Source organism: Haemaphysalis longicornis, unplaced genomic scaffold (genome assembly GCF_048455015.1).
Source record: "Haemaphysalis longicornis isolate Haplotype H1 unplaced genomic scaffold, Haemaphysalis longicornis Haplotype H1 scaffold_13, whole genome shotgun sequence".
NCBI classification, from domain to species: domain Eukaryota; kingdom Metazoa; phylum Arthropoda; class Arachnida; order Ixodida; family Ixodidae; genus Haemaphysalis; species Haemaphysalis longicornis.
Genome location: NW_027526233.1, coordinates 44,284,111 through 44,297,402, shown reverse-complemented (window position 1 = coordinate 44,297,402; position 13,292 = coordinate 44,284,111). Strand labels below are relative to the sequence as shown.

General features: G+C 46.6%; 2 non-coding genes across 2 annotated transcripts; both read right to left on the bottom strand.

The window, feature by feature from the left end:
• Positions 1-11,477: 11,477 nt before the first annotated feature.
• Trnak-uuu (transfer RNA lysine (anticodon UUU)) lies at positions 11,478-11,549 on the bottom strand. The gene has a single exon. It is a non-coding gene; the product is annotated as a tRNA-Lys (tRNA).
• A 1,365-nt stretch (positions 11,550-12,914) lies between these two features.
• Trnak-uuu (transfer RNA lysine (anticodon UUU)) lies at positions 12,915-12,986 on the bottom strand. Its single transcript has one exon. It is a non-coding gene; the product is annotated as a tRNA-Lys (tRNA).
• Between the last annotated feature and the right edge of the window lie 306 nt (positions 12,987-13,292).

Sequence of the window (13,292 nt, the reverse complement as noted above, 5' to 3'; positions counted from 1 at the left end):
GCCTCAGGTGTATGCGGAAAAGACTTTAACAGGATGACTTCGAGATGCCCCATAAAGATATTGGAATAGGTCAGCGCGAATGAAGAACCCATGTTTCTTCCAGAAACTTGCAAGAAGTAAGACAAGTTAAATTAAAATATTTGGAGTGTTAAAACTAGCTTTAATAACGATATCCACAATTCTAGCGCATGATGGTGCGGGTTCTGCGATAAAGCTTTTGTAATAGCTTCGATTCCTTCGACGAAAGGGATGCTCGTATACGAGGAGGCAACTTTAGGAGTAACCAGGCGAGATCCACTGGGTTGGCGCCCACTCTGTTTTATCTCTTCTGTATAAATGGGGGTTGTTTTGTAGACCAGAAGGTTAACCTTAACTGACGGAGAATCGAGGCAGGTGGCGTCAGACAAGGGCAGACTCTATTCACAAGACAAAATTAGGAAGATACAAAAAATAGCTATAAACTAATACAATCAAACGAGTAGATGTCGGACACAACAAAGTTCTTAACTCAAAAGTGTTCGCGCTCACATGTGGCAGTACATGGCGTCAGTGATCTGCGCCGGTGCGCTTGCTCGGTGTGATGGCGGCTGGCGCTGCGCCTCCTTGACACTGGCGCTGGTTGCTGCAGAGTCGAGTTCCTTTTTCCCGTGCGGTAGGCTCGGGGCGCTGCCGCGGTGCCCTTGTCGGTCCGGTGCTGCGGCCGATGAGTGATCCGGCCCGGGTGCTCCGTGGTCAGTCTCGGCTGAGCTGCGTCGACGTCAGCGAGTTAGATGCGCCTCGTAACGAAGGTTCTAAGAACGTTCTCGTGCTCGTAACGCAGATTCTTCCCCGAACCTTATTCTTACAGCTGTCCTGCCACGACCATCTACCTTCCTCGTCCTCCTCGCTTCCTTCCCCAAGCGATCATTTTCCGCTACCACACTCCCACTTCTTCCTCTTCACTTCTATCCGGCGACCCCTGTCCGGTGAGCAGCGCATCCTCACATCTTCTATTATGCGGAGGAAGTGCGAGGGTTTCGTGAACAAATGAAGGAAGATGATACGGAATGTCGGATAGCTAATTATTCAGAAACAGAGGTAATGCTTCGGTTGGGGTATCGTTATTCGAAAGTACGGGCATCCCAGTAATCTCGGTTGTAAACAATAATTCTATGGGGCTTTGGGGACTTTCGGGATAGGTAAAAACGTCCTGCCCTCTTATTGTTCGGTTTCAAGGGTTGTCAAGCTTCCTATGGGCTTCGTCTATGTATTTTCGCATTGGTAAAACAACTACGCTACCACCTTTGTCGGAAGGCTTTATGACTGTGTCGGTTCCGGCTGATACGCGATTCGGGTAACTTCTTACGATGAAGTTAGGTGCTTGCGCTTGATTTATGGATTAGTTACTGTCAAAATTCCTCTTGATAGTGACTCTAAGTACAGATCTAATTCCAGAGATTGATCTACATTTGAATTCCACGCGATAGGTGGGCAGAGGGTGTGCTCATTAATATGAGGTTGGTCCAGTTTTTCCAAAACGAAACTCTCTTAGTCTCATTCTACAAGAGAATTCAGTGAGATCTTTGCGTAACTCGTATTCATTCACGAGGTCATTAGTGGGACGTAAAGATAGGCATCGTTCTAGGGTAACTTTTTGGTAGGTCGTACTGATTTGGAAATTTCAGTAACGTTGGTGGTGCAGGTACCGAAAGAGCTCGTTTGTACAATATGATTATTGGTTCGCGAGGGAGGTTCTACTACAGCAATTTCTTTGTCGATGGGAGACGTTACATGACCTAATACTCCAAAGTAAGGATTATCCAGAAGCTTATTTTTTACAGTGCAAGCTGTATTTCGCGAGGGAAAGCTGGTGACGTTAATTAAAACATACCTGCTTGCTCATTGCTCAGGTCATTTTCCTTGCAATTTCCAGAAATATTAGGATCTAGTCTCTTGTGCTCAGTCAGCGGAAAAGCATCAATGTGGTCATTGATGAGGCTAAGTTGGCTCTTACAATGATGTGTAAGAACTTCTAAGAAGAAACACGAAGCTATATTCAGACTGACTGAAATTCAAAACAGCGCAAAAAGACGGGACAAAAAACGACGACACACGGCCCTGAGTAGCAATATGCACAAACTAGCATGCACCAGTATGTTCCAACTAGTATGCACCGACTATGTTAGTATGTTATTATGTTAGTTTTTTGGTATGTTAGTATCCACCAACTCGCTCAAACCAATCATTCTTACACACTTTATTCAGAATACCTTTCCACCTGGCAGCCAGTGCAGGAAGGCGGAAACCAAGGGATAAACTAACATTTACGCGGAGGCATTAGGGACCTTTTTGCTTTAGAGATACGAGGAGTATGTTTTGAGCTAAAATCTGTAGTTGGTTTCTTTCGGGCTAGTATTCGAGCTTTAAGGAAAGGGCGGGATTTAAGGGTTCGAGCATCCAGTCTAGTTGGTGGTAGTCATTTGTGTTTGGTCTGAGCGGACCTCTGGGTTGACACTTTTTTGCTCGGAGTCGGTTGTTAAGGGGGGCTGCTAGGGGTGAGGTCCACATAAATGTCTGTGTGGGTGCTGGTTGGTTCGTGTGGACATGCATCGGTTGTGCTTTATGCCTCCGGTTGCTCTCCGTCAACGTTGCGATTGGGGCTGCTTCCCACTGGCAACGGTATATTTTTCTTTTATCCCCTCTCCTTCTACACTTGGCGTTGCCGCTGCTGTATAGTTAGGAAATATTGTTGCTACTGCTCCTTCTGCCTCACTTTCCACTAGGGTTCTTCTTTTTGACTAGGGTGAGGAGAAAATGAGTCCCGCATATGCAACGGGTGTATAGAAGTTTTGGATTTATTCAAACAGAAACTCTGATGACGGAAGTTCCCCTTCCGACACTGTTGGGAATTAAATATTGTTAGAAAAGGGACAACAGGCTATTGTCTCCCTCACTATGCTCTATGCTGAACTGGCCCATTGAAGAAGAAACCCTACCAGTATTGTGTCTTTGTTGCCAGAACCCCTAAGACCCCCAATTTCTGTAAGGGTCCCCAAGTTCTCAATTAGGTTAGACTTGATCATCAAGTATGTTCATCAACACTTTTGCCCTTAGTGACCTCGGAGCTCACGCGTTTATCTCTTACGTTGGCGCTCTGTACGGATACATTCCGGCAATGCTTGAGTACCTACCTCGAGTCTTGGTGAAGCTGATCATCTATGTCGGGACTACGGTCATTGCGAGGAACAGCTTTTCCGGTTCCTCCGCTGCATTGCATCGTATTCTGTACCGTATTCGCGAGATGCGCCCGGAGGTCGGAGACATCTTTTTCAGCCTTCCCCTTCCACGAGCACCCAACTGCCGCCGCAGCGGCAACAATCACCGCATCGCGTTGTGGTTCAAGGAGGAACTGAGCCCCCACAACGCATTGTGAAATGGTTATGCCATGAAAACAAGCTCGGACCTTGTGTGCGCTTCATGTCACTTGCCCTCGAGAAGCTGACACTCATTCGAATCGTCGCCTTCGACAGCCTCTAACCAAGTTTCGAAGGTGCCGGCCTGTTCGCCCAGCATTTCCGGGCGCCGCTGAGTTGGCGGTCATCGTTTTGGATCCAGAAGATGCCGACTTCGTTCAATGATGGTGGGGCGATGGGCGATGGGTCTGACAAAGTGGTCGCACCGTGGGGCTGCTTTCCAACCAGGCGGGCCACTTTGCGATAGAACAGAACGTCGCCGGCGAATGACGCACCGACCTCCCATAGACCCCCAGTGTCCGAGTGGCTGACGGCACTAAGATGTATGACTCGCCCCAAGCAGACATGGTCCCCCGAATTTTTTTTCAATTAGAAAATATTTGTCAAGAAGATACGCTCTACCTTCATGCTTCCCGTTTGTCAGCGTGTATTGTAGATCAAGTAGCAGCGAAGGGTCTTAGTGTGGGGTTAACAAACTCCGTGACAACTTTTAATGATTACGAAAAAAATGGTGGCAGAACACGCTGTCTGACGCGTCTCCAACTTACTAGAATAGTGGTTCAGCACAGTGCACGCCGGGCTACGGAGCTGAGGATCGAGGAGCGCCTGCAGCTCCATCAGGCTGAGCTTCCTCATTTAGAAATAGAGGCATTGAACACATATTCAGCCGAAAGGAAAAACAATATTTTGCAGAGGAAACAGAAAAAATTACAACGGGAGAAAGTGGACGTCGCCCAACTCAGTCACTTGAGGCCCCACGCGCCCAAGCAGCTCCTTGCACTAAACGCACACCCCTCGGTGAGAAGGTCAAAACACAACCAAAATGGCCAATCTCTCACCCATCGCTGAAAAGGTTAAATAAAAACAACTTACGTAAATAATCGCTGGCCCATCGACGAAAATATCAAAACACACCAACTAGCGCGGTTAATCTCTATTGCAAAGCGCTTTCAGGGCCCCAAAAAACCGATTTTATAATGGCCTAATGTTTTGTCGAACCTCTGGTAAATTCTATGAATTTCAACTGTATCAGGACCTTCATATGTTTTCGCGAAATGTGCGCCTAATGGAGTACTTTCATGAACACGATACGGGGAGGCAAGACAGCGTGCCCATGCTATCGGACAAATCTTGGACACTAAAGGAATAAAGGGTTAAACATTTGAACCTGTACATATCCGTGGTACCAAAGGACATAAAGCGTATTTTAAACACCAGCCCATCAGCGATAACTTGCTTAGCGAGGAGCGAACACCCCTGGAGGAGCTGCGATATGATAGAGAAATGGTCAACAAACTGGCGGACAAGAGCGGCGCAACAGTGGTCCTGGACAAAGCCGACTACATTCAGGAAGGGTTCCGCCAGCTAAGTGACACTAAGTTTCACAAAGAAGTCCTTACTGGTCCTACACCCGAAATTCAAAACGAAATCAAAGAAACACTGGCATTACTGTTGACAGACAAAGGATAACTTCTGCTATGATGAGAGCCATTTCGCCGACATACGCAGTAGCCCGGCATTTTTATTTGCTCCCACAAATTCACAAGCCGAACCATCCTGGTCGCCCCATAGTCACAGGCAACGGCACTGCAACGGAAGAACTTTCTAACTTCATTAACTACCTCATTTGTCACATTGTATCAACTTTTCCTTCCTACAATAAGGATACCGGTCACTTTCTCCCCAACATTTGAAACATAGGAAGTCCCCCGGGAAGCCTTCTCGTGACCATGAATGTTTTTTCACTCTATACCAATATCCCACATCAAGACGGCATAGCGGCCACTGTTGCAGCATTCAAAAACCAGCAGTATCGGTGGACATCCACAAGGGTAACCTTCCTGCATTTCTGGGCCTAGTATCGAATCCCAATTAGCTCGAATTTCACAAAATTCTTTACATTAAACTCAATGGAACAGCATTGGGAACAGAAATGACCACAAATTACGCAAACATTTTCTTGACGTCGTTGGAAATTCGCTTTCTGAAAGACTTCCTTATCAAACCACTATTTTGCACAAGGTTTCTAGACCAGATATTTCTTGTGTGCTGCTCCGGAAAAACAAGACTCATAAGTTTTATTGACAATTTTATGCAGTTTATGCTTCAATCAGTTTCACCCGTAAGATATCTGACAACATCATTACTTTCCAAGATGTTACCGTGTCAACACTATATGGGAAGCCAATGGACCGGAAGCGATACCTCCATTTTCATAGAAGCCATCCCCGGAGCTGTAAGGCCAGCATTCCAAAACCTCATGCCAAAAGATACTGCAAAATGTGCTCGAACTGCTCGGACTTTGACAGGCATACGCAAAAACTCAAACCTCCCTTGTGGAACAGAACTACCCAAGACTTGTCGTTAACGATGCAATAGAAACAGAGCTCTATCAGGGCGGAGCCTACAGGGGACTCACAGCGCGTCTCAGGCCACCCTTGTACTGACCTACTCAGCAATGGCTCCCCGAGTTAACATACTTACAAAGATTTCAACATAATAAAACATAGCAATCGGTTCTGCACAATTTTTTTAAGATCACCCAGACTCGTGTACACGAGAAAAAAAACCTTGGGGACCTAATATTGAAGGCTTGCAGCCTAACCCTCAAACCCATGGGAGCTACCTCTGCAGACAAATACTGTGAATGTGCGGAAACGTGCAGTTGGGAACGTATGCGTTTTTCAGTAATCTTTCTTAATTTTAAGAACTGTTTTGATACTGGGTAGGAAGCTGCATTACCGGGTTTTTTGGAGCCTAGTCACTTTGTCGGCGCAGAAGACACTTTCTTGCGGAGGTTGTAGGCTGGCTTTGGGGCGTCCGATAGCAGTGCGGATTCGCTGCTGGCGTTTTCCAGTGGCTCGGTTGTGGTTGAGACTCCGGTGGCCGTTGTACTTCCCGAGGGGGGCGCGGCAGGCTCTGGGCGTGGCGCACTCTTGAAATTGGGCTGGAGGCAATGCGCCGGTGCACCGAGGCCGTGGTCGCAGGAGCACGTACGGGTTGCAGGCTGCGGCGGGCGTCCGGGGACTCTGTGTGTAGGTCCCTGGCGCTCAGCTGAAGGTCCATGGCCACGGTGGTCACGGCGGCACGCGGGGTTGGCCGGTTGGCCCGTGTGTCCGGGGTCGTCGTGGCGGGCGTTGGGCTGGACGGGAGCAGAGGCAGCGGTGGGAAGTCATGTTCGTATGAGGCGCCTGCGGGAGGTTGGGTGGCGATTCATGCGACCTCGCGCCACCCAGGAGGATTGCAGCGCTTTGAGTGAAGCAAAGCTCGCGGATGTGGCTAGCAAGATCAGCCACACCCTCACAGCCACATCCCCGCTCCTTGTATACCATTGTACACTCATTTCCTGTCGAAAGTGCCTGTCCTACTGCTTTTGGGCGCGACCCTTGCCTCCCACCAACAGAAGCCACGTGTCTGTTGTTTCAATCACCTTACCCGGAATCTTAGAACGGGTGTGTATGGGCAGATGTTCGCCCTTCGTGTGCATTGGCATATCTTCTTTGGAACGTCTTCGTTGTCCATGTCAAACACGTGCATGGGCATATCTTGTTTTTACTGCTCTTTCACCTCCGTTGCCACAGGGGAGGGGAAAATTACCTTGTTATTTATTTTTTGTATAATTATTTATTTCTTTCTCGGTGTTTGGTTCTTCTCTTTCTCCTTTTTCCTATGTTCGTAACACGTGATTGTGTGTTCTTATTATCGTTTTTATAATTTATTTTCCCGCTCTCTCTTCATTCTTTTGCTACCCACCAACCATGATCCATTTGTACAAACTCTCCCTCCTCTTACCTTGCCCTCGCCCCTGCTACATTTTCTGTATATATATATATAACTCTGAAACGCACTTGTTTTGTACTCTGAAAAAAGGGAGTCCTCTCCCTGAAACGTCAGTAAACTTATTTCTGTTTTCTACGTCTTTCTCGTTTGTCTCTGTCTCTACCAACCCCTTATATATATATATATATATATATATATATACGATCAGTAGAGACAGAGACACACCAGAAGGCCGTAGCAAAATAACAATAAGGTTACTGACGTTTCAGGAAAGGAAGTCCTCTTCCTGAAACGTCAGGACACATATTTTTAGTTTCTAACGTCTTTCTTGTGTGTCTCTGTCTCTACTAACGTTATATATATATATATATATATATATATATATATATATATATATATATATATATATATATAATTCTGGCATAGGCACAGTGTCCGAATACATATCCAGTTTTGTGGACGGTTTGATACGGAACATACCATGCTCTCTTCCCTCCTACATTAGAGACACCACCCATTTCCTTGCCCAAACAATTAACCTCAGTATACCTGAAAATAGCCTTTTAGTGACCCTGGATGTGGCCTCGCTATACACAAACATCCCTCACGAAGATGGCATAAACTCAGTAATACTTGCTTATGAGGAAATGGAGCCGCTTAACAGATGAATCGATAATCAGACGCTTGGGCAACTCTTGAACATAATTCTGGAAATGAATAACTTTGAGTTCAACAATAACCATTATGTGCAAATCAATGGCACCTCTATGGGCACAAAGATTGGTCCCAATTATGCCAACATCTTCATGGGAAATTTGGAAAACAAGTTCCTAGGCGACTACCCGTTAAAGCCGCTCTTCTATAAGAGATTCATTGACGACATATTTCTGATCTGGCCTCACGGAGAGGATGCTCTCCTTACGTTTATTGAAGCATCAACAATGTCCACAGCGACATCAGGTTCTCTCACTCGTACTCTGCCTGTAGCATAAACTTTTTGGACGTAAGCGTGCAAATATCTGGCGGTAAACTGACAACATCACTTTTCAGAAAACCCATTGACCGACACCAGTATCTAAACTTTCACAGCCGCCATGCTCGCCATTGCAAAACCGGAATTCCCTACAGCCAGTCCATCTGATTCAAAAGAATATGTTCCAACCCTCAAGACTTTGCCGCCAACTGTGACCAACTACGCAATGATTTAACCCGCCAACAATACCCTCTTCCCGTAATAAACGATGCCATTGAAAAATCGAAAACACTGGACAGACTTGAACTAATAAACAGCAGCAGCAACGTCCAAACTGATAAACCTCGAACCAACTTGGTTCTAACATACTCGGCCTCCGCTCCGAACGTAAAAACAATTTTGCGAAAACATCACAACATCCTTCTGGAAAGTGATCGAATGCGACGTGTCTTCCCTGAACCGCCCCGCGTCGTATATAGGCGAGCAAAAAACCTGAAAGATATGATAACTTCTTCAAAAACTGAAACTTCCCAATTTCAAGGCTCTGGACCATGCAACAAACCCTGCTGTAAGCTTTGCCTCATGATGCCAAAAACTCTTGTTGCTGAAAGCACTGCCACTAGCTTCTCCTTTCAAATACGCGGAACCTTCGATTGTGATAGTGCTAATGTTGTGTACCTTCTTCAGTGCACTGTATGCAGCGCACAGTACATCGGTCAGACGGAAACACCACTGCGAGTACGAATTATTAACCACAGACAACACACCAAAACGCTGCCTCACCTCCCTGTCTCAAAACACGTTACTTGTCTTGGTCACTCTTTTGACAAATTCACGGTGACCGTGCTAAAATCGAAGTTTAGAACACACAACGAAAGAGAGATGTTTGAATCATTTCTAATCCACACATTCAACACAGTTGCAGGTGGAATAAATGAACAAGAGGGGAGTTTTTCGTTTTTGTCCCCGTAACGCACACCTCTGCTGCTTTTTTTTTGATCGGTAGGTTGTGGTGATGTGAAAAATCTGCTCACTGTAATTATGTATAAACATTGTGTTATTTAGGAGTTGACCGTGTACGCGTGTATATCTATAAGCACAGCATGGTGTAAGAATGTCTCTACACGTCATTGTTCTTGTTTCTATACACGATTGTTTCTATACCTAATTTCTAGAGAATTGCTTCTATACGTCATTCTTCTTGACACCTTTGATACTGTTTTGTCTCACCCAGTGTACCCGCGTATCAAAAGAAACTGTCTTGTCACTGTTTATGTTGCTTGCTTTATCGGCCACTCGGTTGATTTCGTTGTTTGGGTCAATCGGTCAAGCCATTGGCGTCTTTCCTTCTTTCCATGGCCACTTGGTCGTTTGTGCGTGTTTGCTACTTGTGTGCGCGTGTGCGCGGCTATCGCCTTTGACCTTCGCCCTGTTTCTGTTTTGATTTGTGGCACTGGTATCCCTCTCTTTTTCTCCCCCGTTGGCTTACTACTTTCACTGTCTCTCCACTCAGACATAATTACTATCACTCGACAGCTTAGCCCTCTTATCGCCATCGCGACGGGGGGCGCCTCCTTTCTTCTCAGGTTTCTCGAACACGTGGGCACTTTACGACTTTGGCGCAGACACTGACTGGGAGGAGGGCTGGAGGGAACTGAATGGGGGATCATCTTCGGGAGCCGGCAAAACCCTGCGCCCCTCGCTCGGGAGTCTTCAGGGCACGCGTACGTAGGACACCCCTCGCATATTGTTCACGGGCGCTGACCGCGGGCGCTTACAACTCGTCACCCCTGTCAACCACGCAATTATGTGCCCCCTATCGCTCACGTTGACTTACTATTCTCGCTGTCTCTGCAGGCAACGTGATTCATGTCTCCTCACTCAGACATAATCACTCTCATTCGGACTTTCGATTGCTTATCTTCTCGCCAGCGCGACTGGGGCGGCCCGTTTCTTCCCGGTTTTCTCCGACACGGCGACACATTACGGCTTCCGCGAACTGAGCAGGAGGGGTGGGGGGGAGCAGATGGCGGTGCGTCTTTCAGGGCCGACGAAAAACACGCGCTCCTGGCACGGGAGTCTTGGAAGCGGCGCGCGTACAACAACCCTTGCATATTATTGGCCTGTGATGGCTGCGGCCAGGTACCACTCGCCGCCCCTGTGGGTCATCCCTGTCGACCACGCAATTACGTGTCTCCCATCGCTCCTAAGCTTCTGTTTGTCGTGTCCTCTCGGTTCTTTTTAGTTTGCCCGTCCCCACCTCTGCCTTTCCATCCCCCTCTCTCACATATTTATGCTTTTCAAGTTTGTGCTTCTTTATTGCTGGCTTTTTCTCTCATGTTTCAATGCGCTTTTCTCTCTTCCTCCTCGCTTCCAATCTTAAAAGTATGTCACCGCCCCGGAACCTCAAGTGCTTGAACTGTATATAAACCGCTTCCATTCTGTAAAATATTACTCTTGATAAAGGACGGTCCCCGTCCGAAACGTCGATGTAAAGTTATGTTTTCGAAGTAAACTTGTTGTGTTTTTTATTGCGCCCCTTTTTACTATATCTGTATATATATATATATATATATATATATATATATATATATATATATATATATATATATATATATATATATATATATAGTAAGTAAATGAGGGGCTCGTTGAGGAAATACAGAAACATAGGTAGGCAGTCTACAACGCCAAAGGAGGCATAGGGGTGTGGTTAGGCTCTATTTTTTACTATAGTTAATGAAGTTAAGATTTTTTTTAAATATATGGAAGAAAGAAAGAAAGAAAAACACGCGCCCAGAGTGGGGACCGAACCCATGCCTTTCGATTAGATTTCGAATGCCTTACCAATTCGGCTATCTGGGCGACTGTGTTCTCCTTCACTTTCTGGGCTATTTATATTTACTAGAAGTGTATCTGACGCTTGAGGGTGGTAGCCAGCGCCACTCTGACTACACGGGGAGAAGGGGACCTTCTTTTTAACCCCCGGGGCATGACTCAAACGTCTACAGCCTGTCATGAGCGGGTAACTGGCGGGAAGCCCTCTTATGCTACCTAGGCATCAATGCTGCCAGAACCGAGACCCTCGCTAGGCTTTCGCAGATTAATATAGTAAGTAAATGAGGGGCTCGTTGAGGAAATACAGAAACATAGGTAGGCAGTCTACAACGCCAAATGAGGCATAGGGGTGTGGTTAGGCTCTATTTTTTACTATAGTTAATTAAGTTAAGATTTTTTTAAATATAAGGAAGAAAGAAAGAAAGAAAAACACGCGCCAAGAGTGGGGACCGAACCCACGCCTTTCGATCAAATCTCGAATGCCTTACCAATTCGGCTATCTGGGCGACTGTGTTCTCCTTCACTTTCTGGGCTATTTATATTTACTAGAAGTGTATCTGACGCTTGAGGGTGGTAGCCAGCGCCACTCTGACTACACGGAGAGAAGGGGACCTTCTTTTTAACCCCCGGGGCGTGACTCAAACGTCTACAGCCTGTCATGAGCGGGTAACTGGCGGGAAGCCCTCTTATGCTACCTAGGCATCAAGGCTGCCAGAACCGAGACCCTCACTAGGCTTTCGCAGATTACTATAGTAAGTAAATGAGGGGCTCGTTGAGGAAATACAGAAACATAGGTCGGCAGTCGACAACGCCAAAGGAGGCATAGGGGTGTGGTTAGGCTCTATTTTTTACTATAGTTAATGAAGTGAAGATTTTTGTTAAATATAAGGAAGAAAGAAAGAAAGAAAAACACGCGCCCAGAGTGGGGACCGAACCCACGGCTTTCGATTTGATCTCGAATGCCTTCCCAATTCGGCTATCTGGGCGACTGTGTTCTCCTTCACTTTCTGGGCTATTTATATTTACTAGAAGTGTATCTGACGCTTGAGGGTGGTAGCCAGCGCCACTCTGACTACACGGGGAGAAGGGGACCTTCTTTTTAACCCCCGGGGCGTGACTCAAACGTGTACAGCCTGTCATGAGTGGGTAACTGGCGGGAAGCCCTCTTATGCTACCTAGGCATCAAGGCTGCCAGAACCGAGACCCTAGCTAGGCTTTCGCAGATTAACACAGTAAGTAAATGAGGTGCTCGTTGAGGAAATACAGAAACATAGGTAGGCAGTCTACAACGCCAAAGGAGGCATAGGGGTGTGTTTAGGCTCTATTTTTCACTATAGTTAATGAAGTACAGATTTTTTTTAATATAAGGAAGAAAGAAAGAAAGAAAAACACGCGCCTAGAGTGGGGACCGAACCCACGCCTTTCGATTAGATCTCGAATGCCTTACCAATTCGGCTATCTGGGCGACTGTGTTCTCCTTCACTTTCTGGGCTATTTATATTTACTAGAAGTGTATCTGACGCTTGAGGGTGGTAGCCAGCGCCACTCTGACTACACGAGGAGAAGGGGACCTTCTTTTTAACCCCCGGGGCGTGACTCAAACGTCTACAGCCTGTCATGAGCGGGTAACTGGCGGGAAGCCCTCTTATGCTACCTAGGCATCAATGCTGCCAGAACCGAGACCCTCGCTAGGCTTTCGCAGATTAACATAGTAAGTAAATGAGGGGCTCGTTGAGGAAATACAGAAACATAGGTAGGCATTCTACAACGCCAAAGGAGGCATGGGGGTGTGGTTAGGCTCTATTGTTTACTATAGTTAATTAAGTTAAGATTTTTTAAATATCAGGAAGAAAGAAAGAAAGAAAAACACACGCCCAGAGTGGGGACCGAACCCACGCCTTTCGATTAAATCTCGAATGCCTTACCAATTCGGCTATCTGGGCGACTGTGTTCTCCTTCACTTTCTGGGCTATTTACATTTACTAGAAGTGTATCTGACGCTTGAGGGTGGTAGCCAGCGCCACTCTGACTACACGGAGAGAAGGGGACCTTCTTTTTAACCCCCGGGGCGTGACTCAAACGTCTACAGCCTGTCATGAGCGGGTAACTGGCGGGAAGCCCTCTTATGCTACCTAGGCATCAAGGCTGCCAGAACCGAGACCCTCGCTGGGCTTTCGCAGATTACTATAGTAAGTAAATGAGGGGCTCGTTGAGGAAATACAGAAACATAGGTAGGCAGTCTACAACGC